The sequence below is a fragment of the Mauremys mutica genome, chromosome 20, assembly GCF_020497125.1.
Source record: "Mauremys mutica isolate MM-2020 ecotype Southern chromosome 20, ASM2049712v1, whole genome shotgun sequence".
Taxonomy (NCBI): domain Eukaryota; kingdom Metazoa; phylum Chordata; order Testudines; family Geoemydidae; genus Mauremys; species Mauremys mutica.
Window position 1 is genome coordinate 21,111,891 of NC_059091.1, and position 24,025 is coordinate 21,135,915.

The 24,025-nt window shown below is 57.7% G+C and overlaps 1 pseudogene; it reads right to left on the minus strand.

The window, feature by feature from the left end:
- Positions 1–24,025, minus strand: part of LOC123353825 — a 47,318-nt pseudogene that overhangs the window by 16,170 nt on the left and 7,123 nt on the right.

The following is a 24,025-nucleotide window of genomic DNA, read 5'->3' on the forward strand; positions in this document are numbered from 1 at the left end:
AGCAGGGAGGGGAGTTTTCGGCATTGGTGAGACTGAAACACTGCGCCGGAGGTGCTGGAATGGGGGGGGCCATGGCCCCCATCACTTTTTACTGGGCAAGCGACAGCAGGGAGGGGGCAGAGAGAAGTGAGTGGGGGGCAGGGTCTTGGGGGGAAGAGGAGGCACAGGAGTGGGGCGTTAGGGGGAGAGGCAGTGAGAGGTGGGGCATCGATGGAATGGGGGGGGTAAGGGGGGGGCTGTGCCTAGTTCTGGTGTGCGCAACAAAGGACGCGGGAATATTGGAGCAGGTAGAAAAGAGCCACAAACATGATTCGAGGGGCTGGAGAAAATGCCTTTAGTGAGACACAGAAGGAGCTGAATCAGCTTCTCAAGAGGTGACGACGACAGTGTGTAAAGCACCTTCGTGGGACGGGGAACCCCGGGTTCTAAAGGGTGCTTTGATCTAGTGCAGGAACGCAGGACAAGAACAAGCAATAAGGCCAGACAGGACCATTAGACCATCTAGTCTGACCTGCTGGATTTCACAGGCCAGGGAGTGTCAGCCAGTTATCCCAGCATTGAGCCCTATCACTCTGTTAGGCTACAGAAGTCCTTCCTGGAAGATGCTTTACTCGTTCTCTGCACTCTGCGACGTGCTCCGTGGACTGCCTGCTTTAGTCATTCTCGCCACTGAGCACAGCGGGCTGCCATCCTTAGGGACCAGAGTGAACGTACAATTCTGATGAGCCGTATCAAAAAAGAAGCAAATAATACTCCATGACCAGCATTAGCTCCTGAGGGTTCAAACACCGCAGTGGGCTAGCCAGGGGCCAACTCCTTTCTCCCACAGCCAAGTCAGACTGTCTGCAGACTCAGGCAGGCAGCGCTGCCTGGGTGACACTTGGCTGGCAGCTTCCATAAAAGGCCAGAAGCTGAGATTCCCTGGCACGATTCTGTGACCATGGGGCAGATTCTGGGGCTTCATGGGATCCGCTGGGCCCTGCTTGCGCATTGTGGGGTGAGGCCTGACCCAAGAGGCAGGTGTTTCAGACGCAGCCCACCTCAATCCCACCGGCCCAACCAACGTGTTCACTGAGCCACTGGCAAGATTTTAACAAGAGGCTCCCACAGCAGCTGCTCCCTCAGTCTTTGATTGACCCAGGGCGGCCGGGCTGCGCTTCCCCGTTGGAACAAAGAACCGTCTGTCTCCCATGCAGAACAAAGAGCTGATAGCAAACTGCCTTGGCAAGGGGGTGTGGGAGGGGCCTTCCTAGGAACTGGGAGGGGTACAGCTAGTGCTGGAGGCTGGCAAGGAATGGGGGGGGGGTGAGACGAAGGCTTTGGAAAGGGGATAATCTTGGGGCAGGGGGCATAACCCCTCCTTGGGGAGGAAGGCAAGGCTCTGGAGGGGGCAAAGGCTCTGGAAGGGGGTAACATATCTCCTCGTGGGGACGGGGGGGTGGGGGGGAATCCCAAAGGAGATGTATTCTCTCCTAGAGGGAGTGGTGGCAATGAGTCTGAGGGGGGTTAACCTGGGAGGGGGGCAGATCCTACTCCTTGGAGCTGGAAGGGGAAAGGGGGAGGGAAGGCCCAACCCCCAGCAGCAGAGCAATGCCCCACACCTCACGTCAATCTGGCCATGGGGTTTTAGCAAGGAGCTCCCCAGAGCCCCTTCCCATCACCCGTGATGCTGGCAGCTTGCCCAGAGCCAGAGGAACACACTGAGCACCCCCAGGCTGGGCTTCCAGGAGGGGAATGCTTTACAAAGGGGGGGGGGATCATTGTGCTTTTCAGAGGGGGAAACTGAGGCAGGGAGACGGAACGGTGCGTGTCCAAAGTCACGGAGCAACACAGTGGAAGAGCTGGGAAGGATCCCAGGCCCCCTGCTCTAACACTAGAGCCCGTCCCCCTCCCAGAGCTGGGAAGGGAACCCAGGAATCCTGGCTCCCAGTCCTATGCCCTATCCGCAGGGCCAGGCCACCCCACTACATAAGCCTCCCTAGGACGTGGCATAGTCGCCCATGGGACAAACAGAAGCCCCATGCCAGGTGACGTCCCCAGAGATGGGCTGATGCCCTGGACCTAGGCAAGATGCTGCAGCCAGCGGCTGGGCTAATTCAGCAGAACCAGCTGCTGGACGGATCCTCCCCTGCCATTTCTCATGTCACACGTGGGCCACCTCCGGCCTGGGTCGGGGAGCTGAAGTCGTGATATTTACCTGGGTCGAGCCGTAGCCTCCTCCGTAGTACCGCTGCTCCGTCAGCCACCGGACAATGGGCCCTGTCAGCCCCAACCTCTTCTGCTTCAGCAAGGCCAGCAGGGCGTAAGAGGTGGATTAGATGGAGTAGAGACGGGACTGGGGGTCGGCCCAGTGTGTTCCCCCTGCAGAGCAGCGAGGGACCCGCCCCGTCACCTCCACAGCCGGCAGCTAGCTCAGAGTAGCCTGGTGTGTCTGGCAGCGGGGAGGGGTATGGGGATGGGTGGGTCCGTTGGCCTGATTTTGTGGGCAGGGAGGCAGGATACCAGGTTGGATGGGCCCACTGGTGTGATCTGATGGTGTATTTATAGGGGAGAGACACCAGGCAAGGTGGGGCTATTGGTCTGCTCTGAGGTGCACAAGTGCTGACTCCGTGGGTGCACCAGGGCTGGAGCACCCCTGGGAAAAAAAGTGGGTGCTTAGCACCCACCAGCCACAGCTGGTCGGCGGCACCCCCAATCAGCTGATCTGAAGCGTTCCTGAACAGCTGATCGGGGGTGCCGCCAAATAGCTGTTTGGTGCCTGGGAGGGGGCAGAGAGCAGCATGCAGCTGGCAGGCGGGCGCCTTGGGGAGGGGGCGGAGCAGGGGTGGGGCCTTGGGGGAAGGGGAGGGTGGGGGCAGGGCCTAGGGGCAGAGCGGGGATGGAGCACCCTGGGGAAAAGAAAAACTCAGCGCCTGTGTTGAGGTAGCAGGAGGTACCAGGCTAGCCGGGCCCATGGCTCTGACCCAGTGCCGGGCTGGGGGAGATCTCAGCCCAGCTGGGCCCGTGGGTCTGATCCACACAGCAAAGGAGAGGGGGGATCCGAGGCCAGTCAGCCCAATGGCTTGCTCTGGCTCAGCGTCTCTCCTGCTGCCTGGCTGAGATGCAGATGTGGATTCTGGACCCAGAGATTCTCTCACCCGTGGAAAGCGCCATGAGCCTCTCTCCTGCTTCGGATTGGCCTAGCAGTGCCAGCGCATAGGACGTGATGGCCACGGAGTAGGGTTTCTTCAGGTCTTTCACGCGCCTTGCCAAGTAATCTCCAGCCTTCGTGATGCTTCTGCCCAAGCTCTGAAAGGCATCGAGACCCCGGAGCCCACATTAGAGCCCAGAGGGGAGACAGTGTCGACTGGGGAAACTGAGGCACGGGGAGGGGAAGTCATATTTTCCAAGGTTAAATGGTGAATCTGCAGCAGAACTAGGAATAGAACCCAGGGGTCCTGACTCCCAATCCCCTGTTCTGACTACTAGACCCCAACTCTCCTCCCACATCATGGGATAGAACCCAGGAGTCCTGACTCCCAACCCTCCTGCTTCAGCTACTAGGCCCCACGAATCCTGACTCCCAGCCCCCTGTCCTGACTACTAGACCCCCACTCTCCTCCCAGATCATCCTGGGATAGAACCCAGGAGTCCTGTTGCCCCGTCTCTTCCCACCCCAGAGCTGGGAATAGAACCCAGGAGTCCTGACACCCAGTCCCCTGGTCGCTAGCCCCCAGTCCTACATTCTTGTCACTAGATGAAAAAATGCCACGTGCTAGACTCGATGGCCTCACATGCCGCGTGACTCACCTTTACATACTGCTGACAGACGTCTCTGGCCTCCACCATAGCGATGACAACAAAGGCCGTCAGAGAAGCATCTGGCTCTGAACCTTGGTAGCCTCCCTAGGGAGAGAGAAGCCAGAGGAAAGGCTCCGCATCACAGGCCCTATGTGCCCCGTTCCCAGGCGCTGCCCGAACTCAGAACCCGGATCCCAAGCTCCTAAGCTGCTGCTCCATAGTGGAGCAAAGCGACACCAGTCCCAGATCCAGCCCCCCACAGGGCGAGCAGCTCACCACCATCTCCCCGTGGATCACGGGGGCATCCTCCTGGAACGCCCCGTCAGGCTTCTGCCTGTGCAGGATCAGCCACTTCACAGCTCCGCACAGCACCTCGGGGTCGATCGCGATCAGTTCGTAGGCCAGGGCAAAGACCTTCACCACGTAGGCCGTCAGCCTGCCAGGGAGGAAAGGCAGGAGTGAGCGGGGGAGGAGCAGCCAGCTGCCCTGACCCCATATTAATGTGGGTCACTCTTTAAATGAAGAGTACCTTCATAATGGGTTAATATGCCCCGGAGATGAGTCGCATGCCATAGCGATTGCTATCAGCCGGGTATAAGAGCTGGAGACTCGAACAATCTCTTAACCAGTCCTTGCAACAACCACTTCTTAATCGAAACAGTGACCATAAGCTGTCTTATGGCTGAACCTGGAGGCCCCCAACTGAGATCACATCCTACCCCTCGTCACTGTCATGCTGGGCACTGCCCGGGATCCCAACCAAGACTGGGTCCCCACCCACGTCCTAATGGGCACACTGCTCAGACCCTGATTGAGATGTGCCAGGCACTGCACAGACCCCGACCAAGATGGGGGGGTCTTCATTGTTTCAGGTGCTGCCCAGACACCAACTGAGATCAGGGCCCCGTTGTGCCGGGTGCTGCACAGATCCAGAGCCAGAGGCAGTCCCTGCTCCAAAGGGCTCACAATCAAACCAGACAAAAGGAACGGCCTTTAACTCCATTTTACTGATGGGGAACCTGAGGGCCAGATCGACAAAGGGATTTGCTCAAGGTCCCACATGGAGTTGTCAGCAGAAGAGACACAATTAAACCCAGGTGTTGTGGGTCCCACTCCAGTCCTCCCATGACAAGGCCAGCAGCCTTCCACCTGCAGGAGACTTTAGCGGAGAGTCTCTGGAGTCAGATGTGTGTTAGGACAACACCTCAGCCCCAGTTCCCCCCAGGTTTCTGCCCCCGGCGCCCCTTGCTTTACCAGGTGCTCGCTGGTCTGTTTGTGAAGGCCGCATAGGAGTTATCTCCTTTCCGGTAAGCCAGCTGCTGGGTGTACCCTGAAATCAAGAGACCAGCGATGGGGCCTGAGCTGCAGAAGTTAAGATCTGGATTCCCAGTTTGAGGTGCTCAGCCCAGCTGTACACGCTTTGCTCCTGTAGCTGGGAATGGAACCCAGGAGACCTGACTCCCAACTCCACTGTTCTAGAACCTATTGAGCTCCACTCCCCTCCCGCAGCTGGGAATGGAACCCAGGAGTCCTGAGGCCCACCCCCGCACTAGTCCAGTCCACTAGTCCCCATTGAGACTCCCAATCCCAACTGACACCACTAGACCCCTCTGTAGCTCTTTCATCTCATGATCTCCCGGGGCTCCTTGCTAGCCAAGGAAAGTACAGATTGCCACAGCATCTCCGCCCCCCCCAGGGATGAGGACCTAACCACAAGTACCCACATTCCCATCCTTGTTGGGTTAGATGCTGCATCTCAGTCTCCCTGACACTGAGCAATACTGCCACAAGGCGACTGATGCTGGGACAACGCATGTCGTAAGCAGCACAGGCCAGGATGAGTGTGTTACCTCAGTGCTTCCCAGACATTGCCGGCTGCCTATTTGCTTCGGGGCAGACTTTACAGAACGGGGGCTTGATTTCCACTTACATGTGGGCCCCCTCTAGCAGCATGACAAGGTCATAACAGGGAGGGTAACACCCCTGAGACTCCCCTCGTGAAGGGGTGATCCCAGCTGCAGTGCAAGGTCTTGCTCCCAGCTGGCTCCCAGCCTCCTGGTGGAGGGGGCAGATTGTGGGCATAGCCAGAGCATGCTGCACTATGGTTAGTCCCTGATTCCCGTACCAGCGTAAATCAGAGCAGCCCCAAGGCTGCTGTTGCTCACTCCAGGGGCCAGGAAAGGCCCTGCACAGACCTAGAACAAGGAGAGCACCAAGGGGGCTTAAAGCCCTGCCCACTCCGTCCCTGCCCCAAGCACGGGAACTGGGAATCAGGCCCCTGCTTCTAATCCACCAGGTTCCTCAAGGGACTGGGGCCCGGCTCCCTTACAGACCCCGGGCTCCCAGCCAGCTCTGCTCTACTCAGACAAGTCAGCCAGGGCGGCTCAGTGCCCGGGGGCAGGACAGAGCAGCAGGAGCCCCGGTGCTATCGCTCTGTGCCCGGCCCAGCTCCTCCCCCCACCCAGAGAGAGATTCACCTCGAGTGAAGAACTTGATGGCCTCCGCCCTGCGATCCACCCCGAGCCTCTCCCATTGCCGGCTGTTGTTCAGGTAGTGGGTGGCGATGACAGCGGGGGTCATGCCGATCATGTTCTGTTCCCCGCAGCCCGCCGGGACCTGGATCAGGTGCTTCAGGTTGGCGCCGTCGATGGAGTTCTCCACCGTGTCGCCCACGATGTCCCCTGGGCGGGCCGGTCGGAGAGGGTGAGAGCTGGGCAGAGCCTGTCATACCGGGCCCCCTGCTACCCAGTCCTCGCCCACCCAGAACAACCCTTCCCCCCTTTGCCCTGGTGGGCATCAAGCCCCACACCCACCCCTCAAAGCCAGCCCCCTTCTCAGCCGCTTCCCCCCGCAATGCCCCCAGTCCTGCCCCCTCCTCCCATTACCCCCCCAACACCAAGTCCAGGCCCCTCCCCACCTTGTTGGGCGCTGTCCCCTCCAACCAGGGGTGCCAGAAGAGGGGGCCCCATGGCCACATCACTTTGTACCGGCCGTAAGGGCGAGCGATGGGGAGGGGACAGAGAGGAGCGAGCAGGGGGTGGGGTCTTGGGGGAAAGAGGTGGCGGGGGTGAGGCCTCGGGGGAAGGGGCAGTGTGGGAGGTGGGGGCATAGTTTGGATGCCAGTGGCCCCCCAACTTTTAGGAGCGTCTTAGGGTTGCCAACATGCTAATCTCACAAAACTGAACACCCTAGCCCCGCCCCTCCCCAGAGGCCCCTCCCCTCCCCAGAGGCCCCGCCCCCTCTCACTACATTCCCCCTCCCTTGGTGGCTCGCTGTCCCCCACCCTCACTCACTGTCACTGGGCTGGGGCAGGGAGTTGGGGTGCAGGAGGGGGTGAGGGCTCCAGCTAGGGGTGCGGGCTCTGGGGTGGGGCCGGGAGGAGGGGTTTGGGGTTCAGGAGGGGGCTCCAGGCTGGGGGTGGGGCCAAAGGATTCAGAATGTAGGAGGGGGCTGTGGATTGAGGCAGGGGGTTGGGGTACGGGAGGGGGTACGGGCTCTGGGCTGGGGATGTGGTCTCTGGTGTGGGGCCGGGAGGAGGGGTTTGGGGTTCAGGAGGGGGCTCCAGCTTTGGGGGGCTCAGGGCTGGGGCAGGGGGTTGAGGCTTGGGGTTGGGGCATGGGCTTACCCCGGGCGGCTCCCAGTCAGCGGCGCAGCCAGGCTAAAGCAGGCTCCTTGCCTGTCCTGGCACCACGCTGCGTGTTCCCCGGAAGCAGCCAGCTGGTCCGGCACCTAGATGGGGGGCGGCAGGAGGCTCCGCGCGCTGCTCTCGCCCGCAGGCACCGGCCCCCAACTCCCATTGGCTGTAGTTCCCGGCCAATGGGAATGTGGAGCTGTTGCTCAGGGTGGGCGCAGCGCGCGGAGCCCCGTGGGCCCCCTGCCTAGGAGCCGGACCTGCTGGCTGTTTCCAGGGCACAGTGCAGTGCCAGGACAGGTAAGGACTAGCCTGCCTTAGCCCCACAACACTGCCGACCGGACTTCTAATGGCCCGGTCGGCAGTGCTGACCGGAGCCGCCAGGGACCCTTTTCGACCAGCCGTTCCAGTCAAAAACCAGACACCTGGTCAGCCTAGAGGGTCTGCCGCTCCTGCCTCCTACCGCTCCTGGACTAATGAGACTGCCCGCCCTTGTAAATCACCTGGCGAGCTACTGGTCAAAGCTAGGGAGTGTTCTCTCTCTAGCCACGCAGTGGGGGGATTCGAGGGCTGATCAGAAACAGCCTGAGTGCCCATAGCAGGGCGAAAAAGCCCTTGATCCTGGTGCTAATGGGTTAAAACGTGGTGCATGGGGACCTCTTGCTGCCATCTTCCCTACCCCATTACCAGCTCTCTCCCGCACCCATCTCTGCCTACCCCCCTCCACCCCCAGTCCTTACCCTTCACGCTGACGAAGGTCACTGGCTCCGTGTTGGGCACCACGTTACTCATGTCCACAGGCCCGACTGTCTCCAGCTGCTCCCCAGAGGCTGCAAGGAACACACAGATCACAGAGGGAAGCACCCCCGGAACGTATCAGGGTTGGCGTGGCGAGCAATTGAGACCAGAGCGCCCGGAGCGGCTCTTCTGGGCGGTTACACAGAGCCCTGCAGTGTCCAAAGAAGGCTCCGAATTTAGGGCATTTTAGGGACAGAGGTTTATCTTCCCGTGTGCAATTTTGGGGCCTCTCACATTGCCATGAAACATACAAGCTGCTTGGGGGCGGGGAGAAGCTGGTTATGGGGGGAACCTTCAGAAACATCTCACCTCCTTAAACTGCTCTTGTTTCATTTGTACTTTGCCCCTAACACTCCTCATGCTACCTGGGCTAGATCCCCAGAGGCACACATGAGCTAAAGGATTAGCTCCATTAGCTGGCTGCAGTGGTAGGCTGTTACCAGTTGCAGCCCAGCCACTAACGGCCGCCAAATCCCACTCAGCGCAGCACAGTGCCTTGTGACTCTGCGGGGTAGGTGGAACCAGCCCCATAAAGCCACCAGCTCGTCCTGACACGTCTGATAAGCAACCAAATCTCCGGGGAGGGGGGGGCGGCGGATTTCGAAGCAGAGCTCAGTCCCACAGGGGGTGACCCCCCAGCAGGTCCTACCTGAGCCGCGGGCAGCAGGATCCAGCAGGACGCTCTTGATGTTCTTAAAGATTTTCATGCCCTCAGGCTGCAGGAGAGAAAAGCCAGACGGGGGCCAAACGGCTCATTGAGGGGGGGCACACTGGACGAGGTCTCTGCCTAACCCCCGCCCCCCCCCCGATCATCCTTATACCAACCCCCGGCACTGAGAACATTTGAGCACCAGCCACGACAGACCAATCGCCGAGAACTGACACCGCAGGCTGGTGGGCATCTCCTAGCTACCCTCCCACACGGGCATCAAGTCAATTCCCCTACTAAGCCCCAGCACCCCAGGGGCACAATACCCCCTCCTCTCCCTAGGACCAGGGACAATTCCAAGGGTCAAGTGGCCCCAGCTGAGCCAGCACATTGAGTTACCCCCACTTGGTCCTGGGAGGTCTCTCAGCTAAATTCTGACCAGGCCCATCCAGGCTTAGCTTAAAAGCAGCAGCACTAGCCCGTCAGCTGATGCCGCGACCTGTAGCCAGCAACCTCTCACACTTACCACCACCCTGAGCTTCTTCTTCACGCCGTCGGCGATGGGGAGCCCATGGACGGCCGCTCTGACCTCGATCTCCACCTCCCCCAGCTCCAGGGGGATGATCACGTAGGAGACGGCTCGAGAGGCTCCGGCTTGGATCGTCAGCTCCTGCTGGAACCGGCTGTCGCGCCTGCTGGAGCTGCAGATCTTCTCGTTGTACATCAGCTCCACCCGGATCTGCGAGCCACAAGCCAAGCGGCCTCGTTAACAGCCACGCCGGGGGAAACCATCCTGTGGGTTCGGCTGGCACCACTCCAGGAACCACCTAAGGCCTCAAAGTAAGGCTAAGTGCCTAGGCCTTGTGAGAACCAGACTCCAAAACCCCAGATCCAAATGCCTGCACACTCTAGGGAAGTTCTGATCCAGATCCAAACTGCGTGTCTGGCCCCGGTCTCCATTATGGGTCAGAACCAGAAGCCTGGATCCAAGCTATGGGAAAGTTCTGATCCAGATTAAAAGTGTGTGTCTGGCTCCAATCTCCACTGTGGAGCAGAACCAGGTCACTCCAGAACTGTGGGTCGGTAGAGGAGAGGTCTGATCCACACTGCAGACTTGGTGACTGGGGTCTCATCTCTAAGTGTCTTACCCTCCAGGATCCCCACTGTGTTCTTCACCCCAGCCCACCCCTCCACCCTCTGAAGCACCTGGCATTGGCCACTGTTGGCAGCCAGGACACTGGGCTAGACGGACCTTTGGTCTGACCCCTGTGACCGTTCTTATGTTCACCTCAGTATGTCACTGATAACCTCAGTCCAGGCAGTGATATTCTCCACAACAAATCTTGTTTTTATCCATAGCCAATTAACTATTCACCCTCCTCATGTAAAAACCTTGGCTCACTTCACAAGTGTATGTTAATTAACCCTTCCCCCACTGGAGGTAAGTAAATATAATTAGCCCCCTTTTATAGACAGGGAAACTGAGTCAGAGAGAGACGAAGCACGCTGTTCACGATGAGAACCCAGCTGCTCTAATTCCCAGCACCAACCATTAGATCATGCTCCAGCCTACTTTTAGCAACAGAATCCAGAAGTTCTGGGCTCCTCTTTGCTAATGGTTTCAATGCTCTCACTTCTTCAAGATAGGAATAGATCCCAGGAGTCCTGACTCCCACCCTCCCCTGCTCTAACCACTAGACCCCACTCCTCTCCCAAAGCTGGGACCAGAACCTGAGTCCTAACTCTCAGCACCCTGCTCTAACCACTGGACACCACTCCCGTTACCAACAGGCATCTTCCACCCATCCACCAGGGCAGGGCTGATCTCTACTCACCTGGAGAGCCCGGGGCGCGTAGTTGTACAGCACGGCCCGGATGGCCACCTGCTCGTTCCGCACCACGGAGTAGGGCAGCCGGAGATCAATGAAGAACTGCTTCATCACCGTTATTTCATAAGGGTCGGCCACGCAGATCCCTGCAACGGGAAGGGAGTCCAGTCAAAGCCCACCCGTCCTCGGCAGCAGGAACCTTCCACAGCCTCCTCTACGTGTATCCCCCGCAGCGAGGGTCCGGGAGCTCTGCGTATAGGAGGATCACACCACCGAAGTGCAGCCACCTCTGGGGTGGAATAGGGCTGTCCTCCCCCGCTGGGGGCGTGCTCAGCTGTGGGTGTGCATGATGTTGCCATCTAGTGGGTAGGAGATGCTTCTAGTTCGAGCCCTGCAACCCGACCCAAACCCAGCTGCAAGTGTCAGGCCCAGGTTGGGTTAGGTGGGAAAACATCCAGACCCTCTCCGGGTGGGCTCGGGTCGGCTCCCCATCTCCTGTCTGTGGTGCCGTGAGCTGCAGAGTGAGTGCGCTGAGGAGTCACAGGCTCGCTGGCTGCGCAGGACACACACACAGTGCAGCAGAGCGCAGTGGCCGGCAGGAGCAGCGCACCGGGCTGCTGTCGCTCAGAGCTGCCGCCACACCAACCCCTGGGCAGGAGGCAACGGTGCTGAGTCGGGCTTGGGTTGGAAAACCACTCGACCCGCTCGGGTTGCCTGGGCTTGGCTCCAGTTCGGGTCTGGCTTGGGCCTAAAATTTAGGCCTGACCAGCCCGCAGCGTCTCCTACCAAGAAAGGGAATTTCTGTTTGCTCCAGGGGCAGCATCCTGTCTTTGCAGTAGCAGGTTCTAGCCCCGGCTCCCCAACCGTCTGGCCTCAGAGCAAAGGGAATCAGGGCGTTATAAATCACAAGATGCTCCACAAATCTTAACCTGGTCAATCCACAGGATTAACTCTGTTTCAGAGAGAGGGAAACTGAGGCACAGAACGAGGGCGTGGTGATGTGCAGGAGTCAGACGGCATGTCAATGTTCGAGCTGGGAATAAAAGCCAGGAGTCCTAAGGCCAAGTCTGCTGTAACCGCTAGCCCTCACTCCCCTCCCAGAGCTGGGGACAGGACCCAGGTGTCTTGGCTCCCAACCTGCTCTAGCCACTAGCCACTACTGCCTCCCAAAGCCAGGAGACCTGACACCCAGTCCCGTGCTTTAACCACATGCCCGTCCTTCCCCGCTTGGCCACGTCACCGGTCCAAGGTGGGCACATGGCTCCCAGTCTTACCCCTTGTCCTGGAGAGGCTCACGGCCTGCACCTCCCAGGTGGTGATGGAGTCCTCCAGGTACACCGGCACCGTTCTGGAAGCCAGCCTGGAAGAGACGGGAGCGGAATTGATCAGATTGGGGGACCCTTCTGGCTGCAGAGAGACGATCCCCCCCCGTGGAACAGACCTGGGTCTGAGTGCGAGTGGAGGCAGGGCATGGGGAGAGCCAAGCAGGGAGGGGCCAGACTGGGAGAGGAAAGGGGCGGGGCCAGAGAACACCCATGCTCTGGGTATCTGGTGCCCCTGCAAAGCCCCGGAGGGGGCCACGTGGAGTATGGGAAGCCCAGCCTGCACCGGGATGAATCTGCCCCACAGTGTTTCTCCTTCGCCCGCGAGTGGTGTGACCCGTACCCGTCCGGATCGGCCTCCTGCGGCAGCAGCTCCATTTGCCAGAGCCAGCTCTCGGCAAACTGGCTCCTGGAGACGATGTCCTCGTCCGCCAGGTACTCCCCGTCCTCTGCGACTTCCTCCACAGGCTCCTGGCTCCTCCCGGGGGGCATCGGATAAACGGCTGATACTGAGGGGGAGGGAAACAGGGGATCAGCCCTGCCCTGAGCCAGTGCGAGCCCAGTGACGGGTGGGAATGCCTGGGTTTCCCTGGGACCTACGGGGCCTGCAGGCCTGGTGTGTTACAGCCAGGCTAATATAATAGGCCCGGCTAGGGGGCTTGAACCCTGGACCAACGGTGCTAAAAATGTGAGCTTTGACCCCGGCGCTAATATACTGTGGCAGAGAGTCCCTTAGGCTGCTGCTTGAGCCTGTTAGCTGGTAGACACAGCAGCCTCAACCTTCCTATAAGGACCTGCCCCTGGAGCCCAGCTCTCCTAGTGCAAGTGACACTAATCACTGGTGCAACCCATATCCCCTAGTGCAGACGGAGCCTTACCTAACAGGAACTGCCTGTGAACCACGGGGGGCCTCTCGAAGATGTGCTTGCAGCAGTCGAGAAAGGCTCGGACACACTCGCCACCCTCCAGGACGTACTTGGCTCGTCAGTTGCAGGAATAGCCCATGGGGTTCTCTTGCATGCCATCCTGGCAGCACTTCCGCAGGTGCTGATTCGGATGCTGCCTCGCTGTGGGAAAGCAGGGCCCCCTTAGCACCCGGCACGGGCGCGAGAGAGGGAGAGGGCACGTGCGAGAGCAGCAGCGTGAAGGGGGCCGCGCAAAGGGCGTGAGAGTGTGTGCAAGCAGAGTGCGCGAGAATGTGTGCAAGCAGAGGGTGGGAGAATGCATGCAAGCAAAGGGCATGCAAGTGCGTGCAAGCAGAGGGCGGGAGAGTGCGTGCAGAGTGTGTGCAAGTGCATGCAAGCAGAGGGCGCGAGAGTGCGTGCAGAGTGCGTGCGAGTGCATGCAAGCAGAGGGTGCGAGAGTGTGTGCAAACAGAGGGCACAAGAGTGCATACAGAGGGTGTGCGAGTGCATGCAAGCAGAGGGTGTGCAAGTGTGTGCAAACAGAGGGTGTGCAAGTGCATGCAAGCAGAAGGTGTGCAAGTGCGTGCCCACACGGGACCGTGCAGAGGGGCACCTACCTTTGGCAGCTTTTCTCTCCGAAATCAGGGGCGAGCGCCGAAGCCGAGTGGGCTGGGAGCAGTGGGACTCTGGCAAGAGAGAGTAACACACGTCAGTGTCATGGGGATGTGGCAGCACCTCCGTGGGGAGATGGAATTAGTCAGGCTAAACACTAGGGCTCAGGGGAGAAACCCTGTGGCTCTTTCCTGATCTTGGGTTTCATGGTTCTCCCTGAAAAGGATCCCACCTCTGGTAGCACAGTGATGGAGCACTGGGGTTAGTACTGATTAAGAGGGAAGAGCGCCTCCTACTGATTCTCCACCCTGCTCCCTGCAACACAGCACCCCCCAGCCCCACACTGGGGTATTGGGGTCAGCTCGATCCCGTGCTGCCCTGCACTGGAGAGCCCTGTGGCACGACTGGGTCACCTGTCCGCTGGGGCGTCTCAATGCCAACGTTGGTCTGAAGCAGCAGCCCAGCGTCCGCAAACACCCCCACGTGGTCCTTGCCGCTGCCGGGCGTGCAGCTGATGTCGCTCTTCTCCACTGTGTCCCAGATCTGGAGAGACAAGAGGGGACACGGTACCATTCCCTGCTCTGCCCCAGACTCACTACGTGACCTTGGCTAAGTCACTTAGACTCTCTGGGACTCAGTTTCCCCATCTGTACTATGGGGATAACAGCTCAGGATTGTGAGATGCTCGGGTCCTACAGTAATGGTGGCCCTGTAAGTATCTAGGGTGGATTCATAGAGGTGCAGATCAGAAGGGACGTTCGATCAGCTAGTCAGACCTTGAGCCCAACAAGCAGACTGGCAGCAGTAGGAGCCAACCTCTCCCAAAGAAACCAGCACTTTAATGCAGCACCTGAGGAGCCACTAGGCCATGCTATCACACGAGCACGTTTGTAGGTCGAGAACACATGGCGGAGCAGCTCCAAGTCCAGACAGCAGGGGCAGGGACGGCTCTAGACATTTCGCCGCCCCAAGCAGGGCGGCATGCCGTGGGGGGCGCTCTGCCAGTCGCCGGTCCCACGACTCCGGTGAACCTCCGCAGGCATGCCTGCGGGAGGTCCACCGGAGCCGCCTGCCGCTCTCCCGGCGACCGGCAGAGCGCCCCCCGCAGCATGCTGCCCCAAGCACGTGCTTGGCGTGCTGGGGTCTGGAGCCGCCCCTGAGCAGGGGGCAGCAATCCTCACCCGCATGCACAAAGCCAGCTCACTACCTTCCTTTAGGCCTCTCCCCCATCCATTCAATTCGACCCTCCTGTGGAGGGAACGGGGAAGTCGTCCTTCCTCAAACCCATCATGGGTGTAGTGGGGAACCCAGCCTCACCGGTCATGCCGGCCCTAATAGCCTCCTGCCGTCGACACCCTCTCCCTGACGGGCATCAGTGTCAGAGCCGGGAACGGAACCCAGGAGTCCTGACTCCCGGCTCCTCTGCTCTAACCACTAGACCCCACTGCCCTCTATCACCAGAGATATAGAGACCTCAGCTTCTCATATAACCCATCCCCACTGCAGGTGGTACTCTGTCCTCCTCCGGGGGGACTGTACCATACATAGAGGCTGCTGCAAGATTAGCTTTTTTTCGCTCAGGCAGCAGTGGCTCCTGCTTCAAGACACAGTAGTCCCTGGTTCGGTCCCCACACCTGACCACCCCCTGCCGTTATGCTCACCTTGGCTTGGGAGAACTTATATTTCCTGTTTAACACATACACAGCTTTATCCACAGCCACCAGCCCGACCCTGGCTCCGGGATCTCCCTTCACTCGGAGATTCATCTTCCCACCTGGCACCTGGACATCATTGACTTGCTCCGTTGCGCCTGTTACCTTCAGCTTTCATGGAGACGAGAGGAAGAATGAATCAGCCACGTGGGGGTGACTGCTGGAGAGACCCCATCCCCATGACTATGAGGCTCCTAGGGTTATGGACTCCCCATCTGCCCTGGGATTTGAACCCCTCTCCTTGGGTTGTAGAAACACAGGCATCACCCACTGGAGCTAAAGAAGCGCTCCCCTCGCAGTTAGCAGTGGAGGACACTTGAGCCAATCCCTTTCTCAGGCAGCGTCAAACAGGAATTTTTCAATGAAACGGTTTTTCGTCAAAACCCAATCCTGATCTGCCAAAGGCAAACCATCTCTTGGGCAAGGGGCGGGTCCTTTCTGCGGGGAAAGATTCTCAGGCAGCGTGGAATTTCTGCTCAGAACGAGGCAGCGGGAGAGAGCGAGAGCCCAAAAGAGCTAAGGTTCAAATCCCTGCTCTGCCCCAAGTTGGAGGAGGAGCTTGATGTGGGTCTCCCATGTACCAGGGAGATGCCCTAACCATTGGGCCAGACAGTCAGCATCTTTTGCTCTCCTCCAGTGAAGATTTAGTTATCTACACAAAGTGGACCAGAGCTGAGACCAGCCCAGTGGGATATGGGACCCCCAGGTTCCCATGCCCCCAACAGCCCAGGCGAGCACCCTGGATACCAGCATGGGGTGGTCTCGCACTGATCTTTTTTGTGAAAGTCTTCGCAAGGTCTCTGTTTTGTTCCTGAGCAGAACGGGAAGCTTTCTGACAGTTCTGCTCCTATCATCAGGGAGAGCTTTGCCCGAGAAAACACAGAGGGCCTGATTCTCCTTTTGCATCCACAGGATGTAAATCAGGATTAACTCCACTGAAGTGAATGGACCCGATTCTTCTCCCGCTGGTGTAAATCAGTAACAACTCAATGGGCCAGATCCTCAGCTAGTGTAAATGGACGTCACTCTGAAGCGCGCTTAGATGATTTATGTCAGCTGAGGATTTCACCTAATGGGCTTGCTTGTCCTCCCACTGGGGTAAATCAGGAGTCGCTCCGCTGAAGTCAGTGGAGTTATACCCTGGTGTAAGCATGAGGTGAGACTGTGCCTATCTATCTTAGGTTTAATCAGCGAGTAAGGACTGAGTCAGATCTACCCTGGGAGTAGCTCACCATTTCTCCTGCTGGGAACCTGTTCTCCTCTCTAAGCCAGAATCCATCAGGTTATTTAAATATATTGACGTAAGTGCCAGAGAGAAGATCAACCCACCGTTCCCATACAGGAGTCCTGGACGTCCAACCAGACCGAGTCTGCCACGATCTCCTTCTGCCCTACGTGGTAGTAAGCCACGATGCGGAAAGAAGGGATGAGGTCTGGAGTGATGGGCAGGAACATCGTCACCAGAGTTTGTCCCGCCTGCCTGGCCTGTCTTCCAGCCCGTATGATCTTCCCTTTGTTCAGGATCTGATGGGGAAGCAGAAGGCATTCGCTGTCACTGGGTGAGTCCCAGTGATAACAGCACAAAATCACATAGAGCCAGGAAGGAAACCCAGGAGTCTTAGACCCCATTCTCCTTCCACTGCTGGCGACAGAACCCAGGAGTCCTGACTCCCAGCCCCCTGCTCGATTGGCTTCCACTCCCCTCCCAGTGCTGGGACCCCAGGAGTCCCGACTCCCAGCCCCTTGTCCAGGGGCGGCTCTAGGCACCAGCAAAGCAAGCACCTGCTTGGGGCAGCCCATTTGCAGGGGCAGCAGAACCAACAGGGGGCTCTGGGAGCTGTTGTTCCTTGGTTAGCTCCCTGCCTATAGAGCAAGCCCTGGAGCAGGGAAAGAACTACATTTCCCAGCATTCCCTTGGTCACTACCAACTGGAAAGGAAGGAGGGGGACCTCATGCGGCAGCCTGCTGTGAGTGCTGTGAGTGGTAGGGAGACCAGACTTTAATATTCAAAAAACAGGACACTCCAGGGGGAGGGAGGGGAGCCCCACCCTGCCACCATCCACTCCCTCCGACTGCCCCCCACAGAAACCCCAACCCATCCAACTGCCCCCGCTCCCTGTCCCCTGATCACCCCATCCTGGGACCCCTACCCCTAACTGCCCCCCAGAACCCCACCCCCTATCTAAGCCTCCCTTCTCCTTGTCCCCAACTTCCCCCCTAGGACCCCACCCCCTACCTGTCCCCTGACAAACCCCTGGGACTCCCATGCCTGTCCAACCGCTGCTTGTCCCCTGGCTGCCCCCCCAAACCCCTGACCCATCTACCCCCCCTTCTCCCTGCTCCTGACTGCCTCCCCGAACCTCCGCCCCATCCAACCCCCCCTGCTCCCTGTCCCTGACTGCCCCCCCAGAACCGCCTACCCCTTCTCCAACCCCCTAGCCCCCTTACCGTGCCACTCAGACGAGCATGGCTGGTTCTGCGCAGTGCCAGACACGCTGCTGCATACATGCTGCCGTGCTCCCCCGCAGAGCCCACAGCTCCCCCCCCCCCCCCACACACAGGTTTGAACACCTCAAAATTCAGGAGTGCTCAAGTTCAGTTTGGGCAGCTGTTACTTCATTTCACCCAAATCAAATATACTGATCCACTGTAACTTGCTGTAGAAAAAGTAGGATAAAATTGAGCAAGAAATGCTTCCCAGTGGTTATTAGGACTGGAATTGCTATTTTCAACAGCCATTGCCTTTGTTTTGTTTGTTTGTTTGTTTAAAAGGAAGACAGTGATATTGCATTCGCAAATTCCCCATAGAAAGAAAGAGTGGAACAAAAGAATAATAAAGGCACCTCAACTTTTCCTCATTTATGGAGGACAGTCTTATAATATGCATCCAGATATCCTCCAATCACACAAGCTGAAAATTTTTCCACTTTACTGCAGTTCTGTAACCATATGGGACCCAATCCTGTCTGTGTTCTGTGCACATCCAAAATTCCTGCTGAATGACCCACCCTTGGAGCGAGTTACCAGTGACCCAGGGCTGCGGCGGCAGGAGGGTGCAGGTGGGCGGGGGAGAGCCCAGGGCTGGGGCAGCAGAGGAGTGCAGGGGGAGAGCCCAGGGCTGGGACGGGGGGCAGCAACAGTTTTTTTTGCTTGGGGCGGCAAAAAACCTAGAGCCGGTCCTGCCCCTGTCACCGTCTCCTCCCCTGCTGCGCACACAGCGACGCTGCCTCTTACCAGGTAGGTGAAATAGTGGATCTGCCTCTGAACGTCAGCGTTACTGTTCCGCAAGCTGAAGCTCACAGGCAGGGCGTTCCCCGGCTGGAGCTGAGTGGCCGGCACCGAGATGTGCAGGTAGTTCCTCGAGCCCCATTGCGACCCGTAGGCTACCATGGCCCAGACCGCCGAGCTCTGATGCTCCTGCCGGAGGTTGGCAACCACAGTTTCCACCTGGGGGACGATAGGGGGGCGGTTAATGGACTTTCTTCATTAGAGACAGCTCAGGATCAGGTCTAAAAGGGGCCAGATCCTGACACCGCTGGAGTCAATGGCAAAATTCCCATGGACTTACATGGGCCCAGCACTAGATAGTTGGGGTCTTGCAGGAATTAAGCCTTGTGGAATTAAGCCGTCTTTGTGCCCCCTGCATCTCGGGCCCAGACCCCAGCTTCAGTTTAGAGCAGCCTCAGGTCTGCTCTGACCTACCCTCTGCTCCCAACCCAGCCCCTCTGGGCCACGAGGAGCAGAGACTAGCCAGACTGCAGCAGCCGTGGCATCTCCCATCTTCAGCGTGCCCCTGGCACTGGGATCTAGAGGGGAGAAGGCAGGGCTATGTCAGCCAGGAAGGCTCATTGCTCTGTGGAGGGGTCTTAGGTAGGATCAGCAATAGACCCAGTTGCCTCCTGCCTTGGACATTGGCTGGGGCCTGGGACCTGTAGGGTCCTAGATCTGACCTGTCCCCAATCTGGTCCAGTTCCAACATCAACAGAACGTGTAGGGAACCATCACCAGGACCCAAGGAGCATCCCGCCCCGAGTGACCCGACATGCACCTTCACCGAGAGCTGAGATGCATCTGCCGGGGTGTTGATCGCCAGCTGCACTGTCCCATCAGCCTGCGTCAAACCGCTGGCGCCTGTCCCACTGCGCACGGGGACCTGGGGGGCGGGGGAACCGTCCACGTTCACCACGGAGACCTGGGCATCGGAAGACAGGAGAGAGGGTGGATGTGAACTTAGTGATGGTTGAAGGTGCCCGGTAGGTCTCCTTGGAGCTTGATGTTCTCTACATATTCCCAGCCCAGGCATGTAACCTGCCGGTCAGCGTCCTCCCCCGTGTCTGATCTGGTCAGTTACAAAGCCTGGCTCTTAGCAGATGCTGGGAACAAGATGGTCGTTTGTCCTGGTTGTATCTGTGACAGCAACGCAGCCCGAATAACCCTGCACCTCCTGCACTTAAGGGGAGCTCAGTCAACCCAGGGCCTCTACGCTGCGCCAGGTCCGCCCAGAGGATTCCGGGGGCCTGGGGTCTTCGGCGGCAGAGGGCCCCCGCTTCGGCGGTAATTCGGCGGCGGGGAGCCCTTCCGTTCTGGGACCCGCCGCCGAAGTGCCCCGAAGACCCGCGGCAGGAGCCCCCCGCTGCTGAATTGCCGCCAAAGTGGGACCCACCGCCGAAGTGCAGCGGGGTCTTCGGCAGTAATTTGCCAGCGGGGGGTCCTTCCGCCCAGGAGCGGAAGGACCCCCCGCCGGCGAAGACCCCGAATGGAAGAAGCTCTGGGGGCCCGGGCCCCGCAAGAGTTTTCCGGGTCCCCTGGAGCAAGTGAAGGACCCCGCTCCAGGGGCCCTGAAAAACTCTCGTGGGGGCCCCTGCGGGACCTGGGGCAAATTGCCTCTCTTGCCCCCGCTCTGGGCGGCCCTGTGCTGCGCTATTCCCAGTGGGGCCAGCCTGCGTCAGCAGCGGTTGCAATGCAAACACCCGTGTGTCTATTTTTGCCTGCTCCAGTGGCCACTTCCAGGTAAGATTTCCCGTGAACCGCTAAAGACAGGCTCTCACGCTGTACCCCGTTAGAAAGCGAATCATCCCTGCTCTCCAATGGCACGCAGATCTGTTTGCTAGCCGTATCAGGCTGTAAGATAACACTGTGAAGGTTATACGCCGGCAACGCCGCTGGCTGGACGTACCACCAGGTTAAAGGGCAGCCCGGGCTTGAAGTACGTAGCAGATCTGGAGAAGTGGATTTTGTAGGGGGAGGTCACAATGCGGATCCCGGATTTCTCAGCCTCCACCATGTCACTCCCTTGGGGATTAAAAAAACAAAAAAGAAGAAGAAGTTTGGTCTTGCGGTGATGGCTGGACTGGGACTCAGGATTCAATGCCTGGCTGTGTCACCGACTCCTGTGTGCGACCTTGAGCAAGTTATTCATCTCTCTGGGTCTCAGCTCACCATACATCAAAGGGGGATAGTTATTGTTCCTCTGTCTGTTTAGAGTGTGAGCTATCCAGGGTGGGAACTGTGTGTCTGTGCAGCACCCGGCACAGGGAGCCCTGATCTCAGCTGGGGCAGAGACCATCTCTCACTGTGTGTCTGTGCAGCGCCTCGCACAGGAGGCCTGATCTCAGCTGAGGTTCTGCTGTAATACAGAGAACCGGAACTCTGAGGTTTGAAACACTACAGCGATGAAGATGAGTCCATGTTTTGCTGCTTTTAGGATACAAAGCAAAACCCACCCCTGTGCTCTCCCTAGCCTCAGTAACAGAGACACTGGAAAGATCAGAAGGCCACAGCCATGTGCCAAGCCTGCTGGGGTTAGCTATGTATCACTTAAGCTCTGCTCTGGTCTGGAAACCCAGCAACCATCTAAGGGAACCACTCCCTTACCGGTGTCCGTCAGCACTGTCACTGTCACATAGATTGAGTGGCCGAGAAGCTCGCTGGGGTTGGGGAACCTGCTATGCAACATTTCTTTGGTTAGCTTAGCATAGCCTTTGCCATCCCTGATCTGAAATTGACAACAAAATAACTTGTTTCAATCACCTGGCCTCTTTCTTTCTTTCTTTCTTTCTTTCTTTCTTTCTTTCTTTCTTTCTTTCTTTCTTTCTTTCTTTTATCGTCTCCATCTAGCAATGGGGCTGTACCATTGTTAGGATATTTTTGTTATTAATATATTTAAGAAAACTCCTTATTGTTGTTAGCGCTGCCAGCCATGGATTTTTCCCATCTGTCTTCAGCTTCCCTTATCAATTTTCTATACTTCATAACTTCTAATTTATATTGATTGCTACCTATTGCCCCTTTATCCCTATTGTTATATGTTGCCAGAGACAAGATATTTGGTGTATTTGGATATGGATCCAAACTCTACCCTTGGCTCCCCCTCTTATCCCAGACTCTGAAAGCAGAGCAGATACCCCAGAAAGCACCCCGCTCCACTACAGCCCCATCAGTGTATCATAGCCAGGAAGCTACGTTCTCACCGGGACTTTGTTGAGTGAGTTCACGATGCTCCTTTTCTCATTACCCACCATCACTCCAAAGAGCGCATAGGCTTGGCCTTGAACTGGCTTCCCATACAGGAACCTGCATGGAAAACAGACCGTGGCAGGGAGAGAAAATACTCAGCATTACTCCTATTTAATGGATAGAGGAAACTGAGGCACAGAGGGGCTGGTGAGCCTGTCCCAGGTCACAAAGCCTGAACCATTTGAGCTGAAGAAGTAAATCCACTCACTGGTAGCGGTAGTAGGCTGTTATCCACTTACGTGGAACAGCCCCTAGGGGGAGACACAGCAGGTAACCAATGGACTCCAGCACTGAGCCCATTAACAGGAGAAATAAGTGGATTACAAAGGTAACAGCAGGTGTCTGGCGACACCGATGAATGCACATGAGAACAGGTCAGGCTGTGAGCCGACAGTTAGCCCAGGCGATTATACTTCATGTGCGAGCCCCAGAAGCCTGCCCCACAGCACTGAACCACAGCAGAAGCACGAGAGAGAAAGAAGGGGACCCACTTGGCTGTAATGTCGATACTAAGCTCATTCTGGTCAATGAGGAAGAACTTCTGGGAAGGCTCCAGCGTCACTTCGAAACTAGGCAGCACTGCAAAAGATCGGAGACATCGCAACAGTCTGGGGTGACCAGACAGCAAGTGTTAAAAACTGGGACAGGGGGTGGGGGGTAATAGGAGCCTATATAAGAAAAAGACCCAAATATTGGGACGGTCCCTATAAAACTGGGACATCTGGTCACCCGACAACAGTCACCTGAGGGCCCAGGTTGGAGGTCACAACCCCCACGGGGAAGGGGATCCTAGGAGACAAAAGGGAACTGGTTCCAAGATACACAGGGGGAGAGGGAGAGACTCTCCCAGGAAGCAGCTGAAGGCAATTGGCAGGTTGGGACTGATCCGGACACCCCAGGTGCTGGGACTTTCGGGATGCTCTCCCTGTAGAGAGCTGGCCCTCCAGAAAGCAGAACCTCCCGGCTAAGAGGTGCTTCCCCTAGGACTGTGGTCCTCCGCTGCTACGTCAGCCTTTTTCCCAGCGTGATCTTCTCTTTCAGCCAGTGAGAGGCAAGCCCGACGGGGGGCGAATTTTACATCTAGCTGCTGCAGCTCTAGTGTGTGGGTCCTGGCATGTGCCTGTCCTCTCTCTTATTCCTGGAGAGGTGACTGATGGGGCTTAAAAACCACCTAGAAGGTGGGAAGGACTGAGGCCCTACACAGCCTGCAGCTCACCCCAAAACTCAGGCAAGCTTCGGGCTCCTATCTCTACTCACCCTGTAGGATCGGACCACAACATACTCCCTCTGCTCAGTGCCCTAAGAGACTCCACTGTCACATGGACCCTCATCAAAAGGGGCCTCCCCAAAGCTCTTCCCACTGTGCCCGGGAGGTGGGAGTGGAAGGGAGAGAAATTCTTCCTGGATCCCAAAACCAGCCAGGAAACACCCTCCTGTTAGGGGCAGGGCAGGTACCGTATTCCTTGACTTCAAACTCCGCGGTGAAGGCCTCCTGAGGGGCATGCTCGTACTTGGAGACAATCTTCCACACTCCGCTGCTGCAAGACACAAGCCCAGATCATGAGGTGCGGAGCAGGATCTATCTAGCTCAGTCAGGCTGGTGCGGTATGCTATTGGAGCTAAAGCACTGGACTGGGACTCAGGAGATTGGCATTCGGTTTCTAGTTCTGGGAGGGGAATGGGATCTAGTGGTTAGAGCAGGCAGGAACCAGGATGCCTGGGTTCTATCCTGGCTCAGGGAGGGGAGTGGTGGTTAGAGAAGTGGGGGCTGGAAGTCAGTACTGCTGAGTTCTAGTCCCAGCTCTAGGAGAGGAGTGGGGCCCAGTGGGTTAGAGCAGGGTGGGGCTAGGAGCCAGGTCTGCTGGATTCTAGTCCCAGGTCTGGGAGGGGAGTGGTGTCTAATGCATTAGAGCAGTGAGGGCTCTGGGTCCCACACCCAGTCCTGTCACAGACACCATGAACAAGTTCCCGAGGGGCAGATTTTTTCAGCAGAGCTCGAGCTCAGCTTCCATTTAGGCACAACTTGTCCTGGGCTCTTTTGATACAAATCTAGCCATACTGGGAGCAGACGAGTACTAAGTGCTTGAAAAATCTGAACCTTAAATCTCTCTGGGCCTCAGTTTTCCCATCTGCAAAATGGGAATACTAATATTTTGACACCTCCCTGGGGTGTTGTGAGAATATCACAGTGCAGTCAGGTATCCTAGGGATGGGGGAAGCTGACAAATAGATAGAGCCATCCTTTCCTTAACTGGAGCCTGCAACACTTAA